This window comes from Phocoena phocoena, chromosome 21 (assembly GCF_963924675.1).
Source record: "Phocoena phocoena chromosome 21, mPhoPho1.1, whole genome shotgun sequence".
Lineage (NCBI taxonomy): Eukaryota > Metazoa > Chordata > Mammalia > Artiodactyla > Phocoenidae > Phocoena > Phocoena phocoena.
Genome location: NC_089239.1, coordinates 24,842,050 through 24,856,006, shown reverse-complemented (window position 1 = coordinate 24,856,006; position 13,957 = coordinate 24,842,050).

The following is a 13,957-nucleotide window of genomic DNA, read 5'->3' as shown; positions in this document are numbered from 1 at the left end:
CGGGACACGCGGCACTTATGTGATCATCTCTGGGCCAGGGGCTACAGTCCATCCATCTCCCTGCTGACCCTGTTTTGTGGGAAAACGTCTGAGCTTGGGCCGTCTGCCCACCAGGCTGGGCGCCGAGGCCCTGCAGGGGCGGGGGCTGCGGCCCCTCAGCGTCTGTCACGGCCGGAGCCTCGCGGGGCTGGGTCCCTGCCGAGGTCGCATGTGGATAAATGCGCTGGCCTGAGGGAGGGCCCGCGTTCCAGCACTGAGGTCTGCACGACACAGCTTTCCCTCGAGAAGAGCGACAGGGAGGGGTGGAACGTTAGTAACCACAAGCCAGACAGTCGGGTTCATCAGCTTTCCGGCTGCATGTCACTGTCTTAGCTGCTTGGGGGACACAGGTCCCAGCGGTGCCTGGAAAAGCCTTCTTCTGTGCCTGGACAAAGAAACACCGTTTGAGGAGGCCAGCCGGGACAGAGAATGGCGACAGCCACCTCCCTGTGCCCCGGGTCACCATCTGTCCATCTGCGGGGTGTCCAGGATGGGCTCTGGGCTGGCTGGGCATTTTAGGTGACTTTTGCTGCAGATTATTTTCTACAAACAAGTAAAAGGCTGTCTCTGGCTGGTCCTCAGGGGGAAGCAGAGACAGACTCAGGGCAGCGGTCATTGACAATCCAGTCCTGGCTGCTTGGTCGACTGTCGTGGGCTTGGTGTTGGGCTTCCTGGACTGTTTGCTGAAGACACAGCTTGACCCCAGCAGGGCCCTGGGCAGGTGAGTGCAGAGGACGGGATGGGCCCTGGGCAGGTGAGTGCAGAGGGCGGGCTGGTCTCAGGGCAGGTGAGTGCAGAGGATGGGCTGGGCCCTGGGCAGGTGAGTGCAGAGGATGGGCTGGGCCCTGGGCAGGTGAGTGCAGAGGGCAGGCTGGGCCCTGGGCAGGTGAGTGCAGAGGATGGGCTGGGCCCTGGGCAGGTGAGTGCAGAGGATGGGCTGGGCCCTGGGCAGGTGAGTGCAGAGGGCAGGCTGGGCCCTGGGCAGGTGAGTGCAGCGGGTGGGCTGGTCTCAGGGCAGGTGACCACTGGTGAGTGCAGAGTGCAGGCTATGGGTCAGGGTTCCACTTTTGCCCCTGGTCTGGCCGTGTCCATGCGCACGGTCAGTCTCTCGTTCTGAAGTGACGAGAGCTCCCTGTCTCAGACTTGGCTGTAGCACAGACCCCGGACCCACCCTCGGAGCCCAGCTTTGTTTCCGAGCGCCCTTCCTGGGTGATGCACGGGGCTCAGCCCCGCCCAGGAGTGACTGCTGGCCTTTCTGGCTGTTTTGTTCTCCTCTGAGTGACCACTTTATCCGAGGGCTCGGCCCCACCCGGCCAGCACTCCGACGTGGTCTCCATGGGGGGGGGGGTGCTTCAAACCTGCAAAAGGAGGGCCGTGTGAGAAGAGGCCCTCTGGTTTCTCCCGCGAGGTTGGCCCCCATCCTCTAACCAGGGGGAACGGGCCTGAGAAGACGCCAGTGCCTTGGAGCTAAAACGCGGAAAGAGAGCAACAGTGTCCTTCCTTGAGAACCTTGAGAACACCCGCCTCCAGGCTTTGTGACAGGAGAGCAACACCCCTGCTCTTTGGGGCAAAGAGAGTCCGAAGGCTCCGCCCTACAGGGACTGCGTGGTCCTCTTAGAAATGTCGGACGCTGGGTACTTACTGATGGGAATTTGTACCGAGTCCATCCTGGGGAAATGTTCAAGCCCAACGCTGGAGCGGAAGATGTTCCAGGGAAGCTTGCTGTCACCACCTGGGGGGTGTGCGGGGGTATCAGGGCCCCAGACGAGGCCCTGACGTTTCAGCCTTTGACTTCAGAGAGCTGAACGCCGGCTGTATTCCCACGTAACTACTGCACTTGGAGGAAAGTAAGAGCAAGTGGGTTTGCAGTTTACAGCTGTTATTCTAAACGTTCCCTTTGTGAGTAAAAAATCCACCCATACTTTTGTAAAACAACCACCGTCCTGTTACAGGGCAAACAGCCCTGCTTCCTGTAACCTGAAGGGAAAACACGCCAGGAATTTTCCTTGAGGAGCCGCCGGGGGGAAGGGCCGGGTGGGACCAGAGGGGGACTCAGGGTCCGAGCGCCTCCGCAGCGGAATGTACCTCAGGAGTTGATGTTCTGTGTCCTCTGCCCAGAGAAACGTCTCATTCGTTTTGGTTGTAAAGCAGACCATTTGAAAACTTTTTAAAAGCACTAATGTTTCACACTAAGTCAGCAATTCAGATAATTGTTTAAAACTCTTCAAAATGATGCCCATAGATTTTACACTCACTCTGAGGACACAGAAATGTTTTCCAAAGGCTCAGAGCTCACCGTGCTGTGGAGGCCGTTCACACAAGGCAACAAAAGTCAGATCAGCGCCAGGGGAGGCGGACGGGGCCTGGCCCGGAGGAGGGGCGCACAGGCCCTCCCGGGGGCCATCCCCAACGGGTGGACCGTCCATGCGGGAGCCTGAGGGGAGGGACAGGCAGGGCAGGGCCGCGGCCGCTCTGCCCAGTGTTCCCCCAGAGTACAAGAGGCGTGGGTCCTCCAAGACCCCTCAGAGGCACGTCCTAGGGAAAAGCTGTCCAAGACACAAAATCAAGGGAAGCTTGTATGCTGCCATTACAAGGACCTTTTCACCTGCGGGCACTCACCCCTAAGAGACTCTGCCATTTCTTCAAGCTGTCACGTGTCACCGGGAGAGATGCGTGAAAGCATCAAATGACAGCAAACCTGTGACAACGTTTGAAATCTCCTGCCTCAGAGGAGGGCAGGCAGCAGCTGGCGAGGTGATTTTGGCCCATCTATGCACAAAAGACCCCTTCCTCATGTTTTGCTACATAATGTATAAAATATTGATTATTGCCACAGACTATCTTTTTTAAAGGAAAAGATCGCCGGTGTGTTTGTATTTGCGTGTTTAGGATTTGCAGTCTAATTAACCCTAAAATGGGTCTGTGAGTTCACACAATTAAAACAACACACAGCAAAACCAAGTGAAGCGAGCAGAGCATCAGATTCCACCCCGGGGCACCTGCCAGTGCGCACGATGGTCTCCTTCTGAATTAGGTGTGGCTCTCGCCTTGGAAGCTGGGCAGGGACACCGAACGGCCGGCTTCTGGAACTGGGGCAAAGCACCTTAATTTCCGGCGAAAATTATTAAAACCAAGTGTGTCTAGCTGTTTAACTCATTTACGTGAGAGGAACTGAAAGAAGGAGTTCTCAGGAAAAGGTAGAAACTTTCCACATTCACGGGATGCGCCAGGAGCTGCAGGAAGGAAGACGCCTCAGGAGCCTCCGTGTGTGACCGTGACGGAGTCTGGGGCTGGAAACGGCTCACGCTGCTCCCAAGCTGGCAACGTTGGACGCCAAGTAGAAAAACAGAGGAATTCCGAGCATTTAGAGGCAAACCGGTAACTGGGGAGAGCGACAGGGACCCCAGGTGCTGGCTCTCGTGTGTCCGGGTGGGTCCTGGGTCTTCCTTCCTCAGGGAATTGGGACGATTCCATCTGGGGAAGGGCCAGGTGGCAAGTTTCCAGTTGAAGGAAATGCAGTTATTACTGAACTCTTTGATGCCTAGAATCCCCAGTCAAAATGCTCTAGAGGAAGGAGACAGAAGGAGAAGGAGAAGGAGAAGAGGAGGAGGGAGAAGACGGTTCACTCTCTGTACACAGAGAATCTTTGCCCGGAAACAGCAACATTCCGAGAGTCCTTGTACTGAGAACCAGAGGGCAGGGGTCCTCTCAGGCCGTCTGTTTCCTCATCTGAGGGCAACTGGGTTCTCCTTACAGGGCTCCATCAGCTCCTACTTCCTGAATGAACACTCCTCTCAGCCCAGGCTGGGTCGCGGGGTCTGTGAAAAACAGCTGAACTCTAGCAACTTGTTTAAAGACAGGAGCAGAGATTTAGGGAAAATTCAGATACGGCTCAGGAGGCTCAGTCACCTATTCTCTGGAGGAAAAGGGTACTTTTACAGGACAGACAGCAAAGATGAATCTGTTAAAGCTTGATAGTTCGTTGCCCACGTGGTATCCCTGCAAAGACTGATTTATTTTCAAATAGGAACGTCTTCTGCATCACCGCCAGATGTTTCTCTTTTACCTCAATAGGTAACTTTTACCTCCAAAAGGTCAAATATTGTTTCTACTTCCTGTCTTCGAGTAAAAATCAAGAACCCTTTCTAACACGTTTCTAATTATACTTCAGGCTCATCTTCCTCTAATCGTTTCTAATTATACTTCAGGCTCATCTTCCTCTAATCACGTTCAGTATACAATTGTGACAAAAGTGACATTTTTTCCCCTTTTTCTTGGGCCAGGGATGCTGCCACAGAAAAATAATTCCTGCCTATTTTGAACTCTGTGGCGCCAATTTGAAATAATGGCTAATCACTGAGCTCATCACTTGGAACCGCTGGGTAATCCACCCAGCAGTGTGGGAGCAGGGCTACAGCTGCCCCGAGGAAGGTCCTGCAGGATGACCCAGGAAAATGGGGGCAGAGATGAGAGAGAGGAGAGGGAGACAGACAGAGCGCAGGAGCTACTGCCTCTGATTAGAAATTGCTTTAAAATTACATATAAACGGTGACAGCCAAGTGGTCTGCCTGTTCCGTGATGTACTCTCTGAGTCAATTGACTCATTTTCTCCCAGGACATTGATAAGACTTTCTCAAGGCTTTTTTTAAATCTAGGAAATATTAAGTACCTCTTAATGCTCTTTGTAGAACAGAGCCCTTTCTACCAACTTATGTCTCTATAATAGGAAGGGAAAAGTTATGTTCTCATCTTACCCACTAGAGCTGCCTATAGGTAAAGAAATCTCAGAATCTTGTCCCACTGGGGAGATGAGTTTGAATATTATTTTGAAAGAAATTGTACCCAAGTTAGACCCCGTGAATATGGGACTGAAAAGTGGGAATTCGTGTGGTCCCTACTGAAACATGAAGCATGCAGGTCTGCAGCGCCATCAGTTCAAAACCCAGTTTTTAAGGGTTAGGTTCTTAACACATATGATCGTCCCCCGGATCCTCGGGGAAGTGTTCCAGGACCCCCAGTGGATGCCTGAGACCGCAGAGAGCACCGGCCCCTACATACACGATGTGTTTCCTGTCCACACAGCCCTGTGACAGAGTTTAATTTATAAGCTAGACACAGCGTGCTGAGCTCCCAGCATCACTCCTCCTGAGCTTTGGGGTCATTACTAAGTAAAGTAAAGGTTGCTTGAAAACACGCTGTGACACCTCGGCAGTTGATCTGATAACCAAGACGGCTACTGAGTGACTGACAAGCAGGAGGTGCTGGGCGAAGGGGTGATTCATGCCCCGGGCAGGACGGAACAAGATTTCATCACCATGCTCAGACGGTGCACAACTTAAAATTTATGAAGTGTTTTTTCCTTCTGGAATTTTCCATTTAATATTTTCAGGTCACAGTTGACCACAGGTAATTGAAATTGCGGAAAGAGAAACCGTGGATGGGTGAGGGCTACCGTATTTCAACGAACGATGGCCAGAACACACAAAAAGTAGAGCCTGGCCCACACGTGCAGCAGGCAGCCCAGGGCCCAGCCCGTCCTCTGCAGTCTCGGCCCAGGGCCCAGCCTGCGGAGGTCACACGTGGTCCTGCAGCCAGTCCAGGAAGCCCAACAACAACCCGGTGACAGTCGACCAAGCGGCCAGGACTGGATCGTCACTGACGGCTGCCCTGAGTCTGTCCCCGCTTCCCCCGAGGACCAGCCAGAGACACCAGTCCTGAGGAAGCCCTTCTAGAGGGCGCACGGCACCTGCCCCACCTCAGCCTCCATGAGGGCCCCCAAATACCCACCCTTCTCCCCCTGGACAGCTGCCCCATGGCCCTGCCTGCCTTTCAGCCTCTCCCAAAGGCTCCTGACCAAGGCCAGCCTCCCTCCCCAGCAGGCTCTGTGTGAACGGCCTCTGCCCACTCTCATCTGGGCGGTTTTCATTAATTTCCACAAGATTGATTGGCTTTTCATGGTGTCCTGACATCTGCAGTCCTTAGGCACTGGTGTAGATCTGTTTGTTTTCCCTTCTCAAAGTATCGTATATTCTCGGTATCAGTAATCTGTAACATCTACGGATGAACTGATCTGACCAGCATATACTACATGCAGCTTTGAGGAAAGCCCCTTAATCCGTCAACCCATGGAAACACTGACTAGCTTGTAGCATTTCCATTATTTGAGGTGCAGTTTCAAATCCTGCTGCAACATGCCATCAGATTGCTCCGTGGGAAAGGATGGAAGGGGTACAATTCTGCCGTTGCGTTCTCCTTAACCTCCTTCCCATGTGCTGCGTTTCAGATGGGACGTAGTTTTCTCTGCTCCTAGACCCCACTCATCTTCACCGAAGACGTTCATTCCCTTTGCAGAATGAATAGGACCTGTCTTCCCTAAAGCCCTTCTTATCAGCAAAATTACTGTCTATCTGTGTCAGCCATGCCTTTCTCCTGCAAGGGAACTCCACAGGTGGCGCACCCGTGAATGCCACTTCCTTGATGAGTTCCAGACACTGGATTTTCCAGGAGAATCTCATTTTTAATGAACAAGGATCCTTCAGAAAGATTTAGGCAAGTGACAGGCAGAATTGCTTTGTGGGTCGATTCATTTAAATTTATTCAATCAACCAGTAGTGATTAAGTACCTATTCTGTGCGAGGCTCTGAATGCACGTGAGACGGCGCGCGCTGCCCCCAGGGGTTCTCGGTCCAGCTGGGCACACGGTCACGAGGCCACAGCCGTGGTGAGAGGTGTAGTCAGGCTCTCCCAGCACAGATAAGCACTTACCTCTCTGGACGTTTTATTTCTCGTGGCTCACGTACCGTATTTCATTCTTAGGAAGACAGTGGAAACACTGCGCAAAGCTCACTCACTCCTATTTCTCACATCTCAGCATCTGGTACTTACGCCCAATACGTGTTTGTTGAATGAGTGAATGAAGGAATGAATGAAGGCTAGCTTGAGGAGTCCAGCCGTGCCGCCAAGTCCCTCTCTGTCCCTGCGGGGCCAGGACTCAGGCCCAACAGTGGAGGCTGAGCAGACGTGGAGACTGACGCCTCACCGCTTGGCGCCCCGGACGCCCCTGCACCGGCATGTCCGCGAGATGTTATGTTTATGCCGAAGCTACCAGGGCCGACTGGCGCCTTCAGTGGAGCTACTCCCGGTCCACGGGTAACCCGACCCCGCAGAATCCTATCTGGAGATTTTTATTGTGTTTAGAGATTTGGCTGGGAACATTCCCGCAGAGATAGATTCACATTCTTGAGAATTTTTAATGTCATTGGAAAATTCTTACTACATGACATTTAACGAAAAAGGATGGATGAAGAATTTGAATCGAGGGTATAATTTTTTTTAAAGGCAGAGAAAAGATTGAACGGAAAAATGCTTACACACTTAAACAGAAATTCAAAATGGGGCTTCCCCAAATGCAGTGAATGTTTTTTGTGTGTGTCGGTTTCCTATCGCCTCTGTGACAAATTACCACAAGCAGTGTCTTACAAGGACACAGTTATCTTACCGTCTGGAGTCAGGGGTCTGGAGTGGGTCTCCCTGGCCTAAAATCAAGGCATTCGCAGGGCTGTGTTCCTTCAGGAGGCCAGGGTGGGGTCTGTTCCTGCCTTTCCCAGCTTCCAGAGCTGCTGCCCGGTCCGGCCCTGGCCCCTCTGTCTTCAGCCTGTGCTACCCTCTCTCTGGTTTAAGGCCCCTTGTGATCACGCTGGGCCCACCCACATTATCCAGAATAATCTTCTCATTTTAAGGTCAGCTGTTAACAAGTGCAATTTTGGGGACTTCCCTGGTGGTCCAGTGGTAAAGAATCTGCCTTACAATGCAGGGGACGCGGGTTCGATCCCTTGTCAGGGAACGTACTGCGGGGCAACTAAGCCCCACGCCATAACTACTGAGCTTGTGTGCACCCCAACTAGAGAGCCCGTGTGCCGTGCCGCAAACTACAGAGCCCACGTGCTCTGGAACCTGCGCGCCACAACTACAGAGCCCACGTGCTCTGGAACCTGCGCGCCACAACTAGACAGAAGTCCGAGCGCTGCAATGAAAGATCCTGCATGCCTCAGTGAAGGTCCTGCCTGCTGCAACTAAGAAGCAACGCAGCCAAAAGTAAATAAATTAAATAATAAATACGTCTTAAAAAACAAACAAACAAAAAAACCCCCGCAATTTCAACTGCAACCTGAATTCTTCTTTGACCTAACACATTCGTAGGTTCTGGGGATCAGAATGTGGACATCTTTGGGGGCCATCATTCTGCTGACCACATGGCGAGTGTTGGGACTCAATATTAGTTTTACTCTATTTTGGTTTTTCCCAGTGTTGCTTAGATTCTTCTTTTTTTTAATGAACTTATATAATTTTTAGAATAAAGATGTTTGTTTTACTTTTCTTATAATTTTTGGAGAAAAATCTTTGTATGAACTGGATTTAAATGTCTGCATCACGTTTCAGTGTACAGATGTCCATTTGAGGATTTTATGAATGGTATTCAGGTAGGAAGTGTTGCTGTGCGGGGTGTGTATGTGTGTGTGGTGTGTGTGTGTGGTGTGTCTGTATGTGTATTTGGTGTGTATAGTGTGTGATGTGTGTAGTGTGGTGTATGTGTGGTGTGTTTGTATATGTGTGTGGTGTGTGTGGTGTGTGTGTATATGTATGTGTAGTGTATAGTGTGTGGTGTGTGTGTGGTGTGTGGTGTGTGTATGGTGTGCGGGGTGTGTATGTGTGTGTGGTGTGTGTGTGTATGTGTAGTGTATAGTGTGTGGTGTGTGTAGTATGGTGTGTGTGTGGTGTGTGTATGTGTGTGTATGGTGTGCAGGGTGTGTGTGGTGTGTGTGTGTGGTGTGTGTGGTGTGTCTGTATGTGTATTCACGTGTGTAGTTCAGCCTTGTCCCTGCAGTGAGGTTCTGGAGAAGGACGTTGATGTCACTACTCAGCTCTGCACCGGCCCACAAAACAGCACGGTGGATCATGGCCCCTTAGGGGCACCTTGTCACTTCCACACCTGCTTTTGTTAAGAGGGGGGGAGGGGGTCTCGCTAAGTCCCAACTCTCAACTTTCTCATCAAGACACTGAACTGGGTGCCGTGCACCCCGCAAACGTTTGGCCTCTGCCTTGGAGGGGTCCCCGCTGGGGTTGTGACGTGGACTAGATTTAGGGGCTGGGGGTGAGCACAAGCCCGCCCCCCCAGTTGTCTGGCCTCTGGACCATCCTCAGCCTCTTCAGGCTGCCCTTCGGCCTCGGTGAGCACCGGGCTGGGCCGCCATGTGACACGCCCTGCTCTCCGCTCACGTGCTGGTCTCTGTGGTCCCTGGGTCTCCATGAAGGGTTCAGAACACGCCCCCCCTGCCCCACCAAACACACCGCGTTGGCATCTTGATTGCTCTGGGCCCAGGCAGCTGAGAAGCAGCAGTCTGGCCTCTCTACCTGAAAGCAGGGCATGAACCTCCCCGTGAGGAAGGAGCCCCACCCTGCACCAGGGAGAGCAGAACATTCTTACCACTGGAGAAGGGGTTCGATGCAGAAAGGGGTCTGGGCAAGCCCAGTAACATGACCCTGATCTCCTGTTGGGGCCTGTATGTTTCCTAGTCTCTGTGCCATAGTTTACCTCGTCACAGCGCCAGGACTTATCATGTCTTTGTTTAAGAAGTGTACAAGCTCTGGATCCTAACTGCTTCTTCAGTCTTCATTTTCCTTATGAGGACTCCTCTGTGTACACAAAAATATTAAATAAAATCTATATGTGCTTTTCTCCTGCTAATCTTTCTTATGTTGGTTTAATTCTCAGGCCCCATCACAGAGCCTAAGAGGGTGGAGGGAAGTTTTTCCTCCCTACAAAACCTTGAGACCTAATTTGTGCAATGGAAACTGTGATTGGCTTAGTTAGGATGGGTTATCCTCCTGTCCACTGAGTAAAATCTGCCATGAGCAGGGGCCTGCGGTGGCAGGGACACCCCGTCATCAGCAGTGGAGGTGGATGGAGAGTTCTCGGGGAAGGGGCTGACCCGGAGAGGCCTCGTTGAGGGTGTCTGCCTGGCCTTTGCTGGGAACCCATATACACCAGGCCCTAGGGGGCAGCTGAGTATAAGCTGGGCCGATCCAGTTCACTTCTTGGGAAGGAAGACGGATCACAATTCATCACACCACAGCACACTGCCAGCTCTGCCATGGTTCCTCCTGGTCTGAGGAGGGACGAGAAAGAAGGGAGTGGAAGGAGGCCGACATTTGGGAGGTGAGAGAGTTCCAGGACTTTGAGGGTCTCGTCAGCTCAGCCTGGTCCAGGACGACTCCTGCGGCCAGTGAGCTGTGTAGCTGGGGGTTGGCCCCAGGGTCACGTTACAGCTTTAAACCCTAAAGCCCTGCGTGAGGACAGCACTGCGTGTTCCATGCGTTTGGTGAAGGGGCCAGGCTGCTTGTCTGGAGGATGAAGTTATTGCAAATTGGATAATTCCTAGTTTCGTTCTGCTCGTCGTTATTTACCGCGTGGCCCATTGTGAATGTGCATTATCCTTGTAGCAGAGAAACACACAGTGAACATTTGAAAGATATTGACTATTTTAACACCAGCATAAGGGATACGCTGCTATTAACCGGAACGAAAAGGGACAGGCATACTGCATAAGCAAAAGCCTTCACACATCCAATTATTGAACAGAAAGGAGGAGGAGGAAAGAAGAGGGAAAGGTGGCTGCATCCCGGCAGAGCGGAGGGTGCCAACACCGGGATCCCGTGCTGCCTAGGCACTGGGCTCACTGGGTCCGCTCCGCTCCTCCAGGTCTGCAGCCCCTGCGTGTGAATGCTGTGCAGTCGTTGACGTGCTGTGTTGCTTTTTTTCCATTTGGCACCTTAAAAAAGGACTGATTCAATGGTGAGATGGAATTTACTGTGGGTCCGTGAAAGCCTGTGATTCTGCACAGCTGGCGGCCGCTGAAGGTCAGTGTGCTGGGCTCTCCCCTGCGGCGAAGGAGTCTGTGCGTGCGTGTGTGTGTGGTGTGTATGTGTGTGGTTTGTGTGTATAGGTGTGTTGTGTCATGTGTATATGTGTGTGGTGTGTGTGTGTATGTGGGGGTGAGGGGTATGTTGGGTGTGTGTGTGGTGTGTGTATAGGTGTGTTGTGTCATGTGTATATGTGTGGTGTGTGTGTGTGTGGTGTGTCTGATGTGTATTTCGTGTGTATAGTGTGTGGTGTGTGTAGTGTGTGTGGTGTGTGTGGTGTGTGTATGTATGTGGTGTGTATAGTGTGTGGTGTGTGTAGTATGGTGTGTGTGTATGTGTGGTGTGTGTATGTGTGTGTGCATGGTGTGCAGGGTGTGTATGTGGTGTGTGTGTATGTGGTGTGTATAGTGTGTGGTGTGTGTAGTGTGGTGTGTGTGTGGTGTGTGTGGTGTGTGTGTGTGGTGTGTGTGTATGTGGTTTGTGTAGTTGTGTGTGGTTTGTGTAGTGTGTGGTGTATGTAGTGTGTGGTGTGTGTGTATGTGGTGTGTATAGTGTGTGGTGTGTGTAGTGTGGTATGTGTGGTGTGTGTGTATGTGGTGTGTATAGTGTGTGGTGTGCGTGGTGTGCGTAGTGTGTATGTGTGTGTGGTTTGTGTAGTGTGTGGTGTGTGTAGTGTGTGGTGTGTGTGGTGTATGTGTGCGTGGTGTGTGTGGTTGTGTAGTGTGTGGTGTGTGTGTGGCATGTGTGTGTGGTGTGTGTGTGGTGTGTGCGTGTGTGGTTTGTGTAATGTGTGGTGTGTGTAGTGTGTGGTGTATGTATGTGTGTGCGTGGTGTGCATGTGTGGTGTGTATAGTGTGTAGTGTGTGTAGTGTGTGTGTGGTGTGTGTGTGGTGTGTGTGTATGTGGTGTGTATAGTGTGTGGTGTGTGTGGTGTGTGTATGTGTGCATGGTGTGTGTGTGGTTTGTGTAATGTGTGGTGTGTGTAGTGTGTGTGTGGTGTATGTATGTGTGTGCGTGGTGTGCATGCGTGGTGTGTAGTGTGTGTAGTGTGTGTAGTGTGTGTGGGGTGTGTGTGGGGTGTGTGTGTATGTGGTGTGTATAGTGTGTGGTGTGTGTGGTGTGTGTAGTGTGTGGTGTGTGTGGTGTGTGTATGTGTGCGTGGTGTGTGTGGTTGTGTAGTGTGTGGTGTGGTGTGTGTGTGTGGTGTGGTGTGTGTATGTGTGCATGGTGTGTGTGGTGTGTGTGTGTGGTTGTGTAGTGTGTGGTGTGTGTGTGGTGTGTGTGTGTGGTGTGTGGTGTGTGTGTGTGGTTTGTGTAATGTGTGGTGTGTGTAGTGTGTGTGTGGTGTATGTATGTGTGTGCGTGGTGTGCATGTGTGGTGTGTATAGTGTGTAGTGTGTGTGTGTGGTGTGTGTGGTGTGTGTGGTGTGTGTGTATGTGGTGTGTATAGTGTGTGGTGTGTGTGGTGTGTGTAGTGTGTGGTGTGTGTATGTGTGCGTGGTGTGTGTGGTTGTGTAGTTTGTGGTGTGTGGTGTGTGGTGTGTGTAGTGTGTGGTGTGTGTGGTGTATGTGTGCGTGGTGTGTGTGGTTGTGTAGTGTGTGGTGTGTGTGTGGTGTGTGTGTGTGGTGTGGTGTGTGTATGTGTGCATGGTGTGTGTGGTGTGTAGTGTGTGGTGTGTGTGGTGTATGTGTGCGTGGTGTGTGTGGTGTGTGTGGTTGTGTAATGTGTGGTGTGTGTAGTGTGTGTGGTGTATGTATGTGTGTGCGTAGTGTGCATGTGTGGTGTGTATAGTGTGTAGTGTGTGTAGTGTGTGTGTGTGGTGTGTGTGGTGTGTGTGTATGTGGTGTGTATAGTGTGTGGTGTGTGTGGTGTGTGTAGTGTGTGGTGTGTGTGTGTGTGTGTGTGTGTGTGGTGTATTGCAGTGTGTATAGGCGGTATGTGTGTGGCGCATGTGCTGAATGCAGGGCGGGGGTGGGAGGTGTATATGGACACGGGCAGACGGCTCCCCCCTCCCCCGCTCCCCCCCGCCCCCCCACCCCGTAAGTGCAGAGGCCGCGCATCCCGGGGTGCGGGGCGCCCTGCAGGACCAAGGCCTACCAAATCCCTGTACACACCCTCCGCAGCGCCTCCCACACATGACCCAGGGCTCAGCGGCTCCGCCCGTGCCCTGGAGGATGGACAGGCTCGCCCAGGGCCTGCCCCATGCGCAGACTCCAGAGTTGGAAAGAAAGTCAAATGGGGAAGACACGGGGCTCCCCTCCCTCTGGCGGACCCCCCCATCTCCACGCTCCTGGGAAGGACGGGCCGCCCGCAGAGAAGGCAGGCGGCGCCGCTGTGAGGCTCCTGGCTGGGGGGGGGGAGGGTCAGATGCCGAGTGGGTTCTGGGTGGGCTGGGACAAGGTGGCACCTCCGGCGCGCCGCCCGGCCCCATTTAGTCCGACCTGGCTGTCGGGTTGCCCAGCAGATCCACTGGGCTCGGGTCCCCTGACCCTCCTCCCCTCGGGCAAACACCACAGGAGGGGAGGAGCAGGGGAGAAGTCACAGAGCTCGCAGCTGGGGGCCTGCGTCCCGGAGGGTGGTGGGGCCTCAGGTCTGCTGAGCGGCCTGTGATCACGACTTACAGGTTTTAAAAATGCACGTTTATTACTTTGTGTTTCCACATTTCTTAAGCATGTAAAATAACTATTTAAATACAGTACAACCTCTTAACATGATTATAATTTTAAAAAGAAATAAACTTGTATACAGAAAATAGATAAGCTACAAGGATTTACTGTAGAGCACAGGGAATTATACCCAACGTCTTGTAGTAACCTCTAGTGGAACATAATCTGCAGAAAACCGAATCACTATGATGTACACCTGCCTGAAGCCAACAGTGTTGTAAATCTGCTACACTTCAATACAAAACAAACAAAAAAAGGGAATAAATATTATGCTTGTTTATTAAGACGTTGGGAATGATTCAGACGCGACAGCAGATACAAAAGTGCTTTA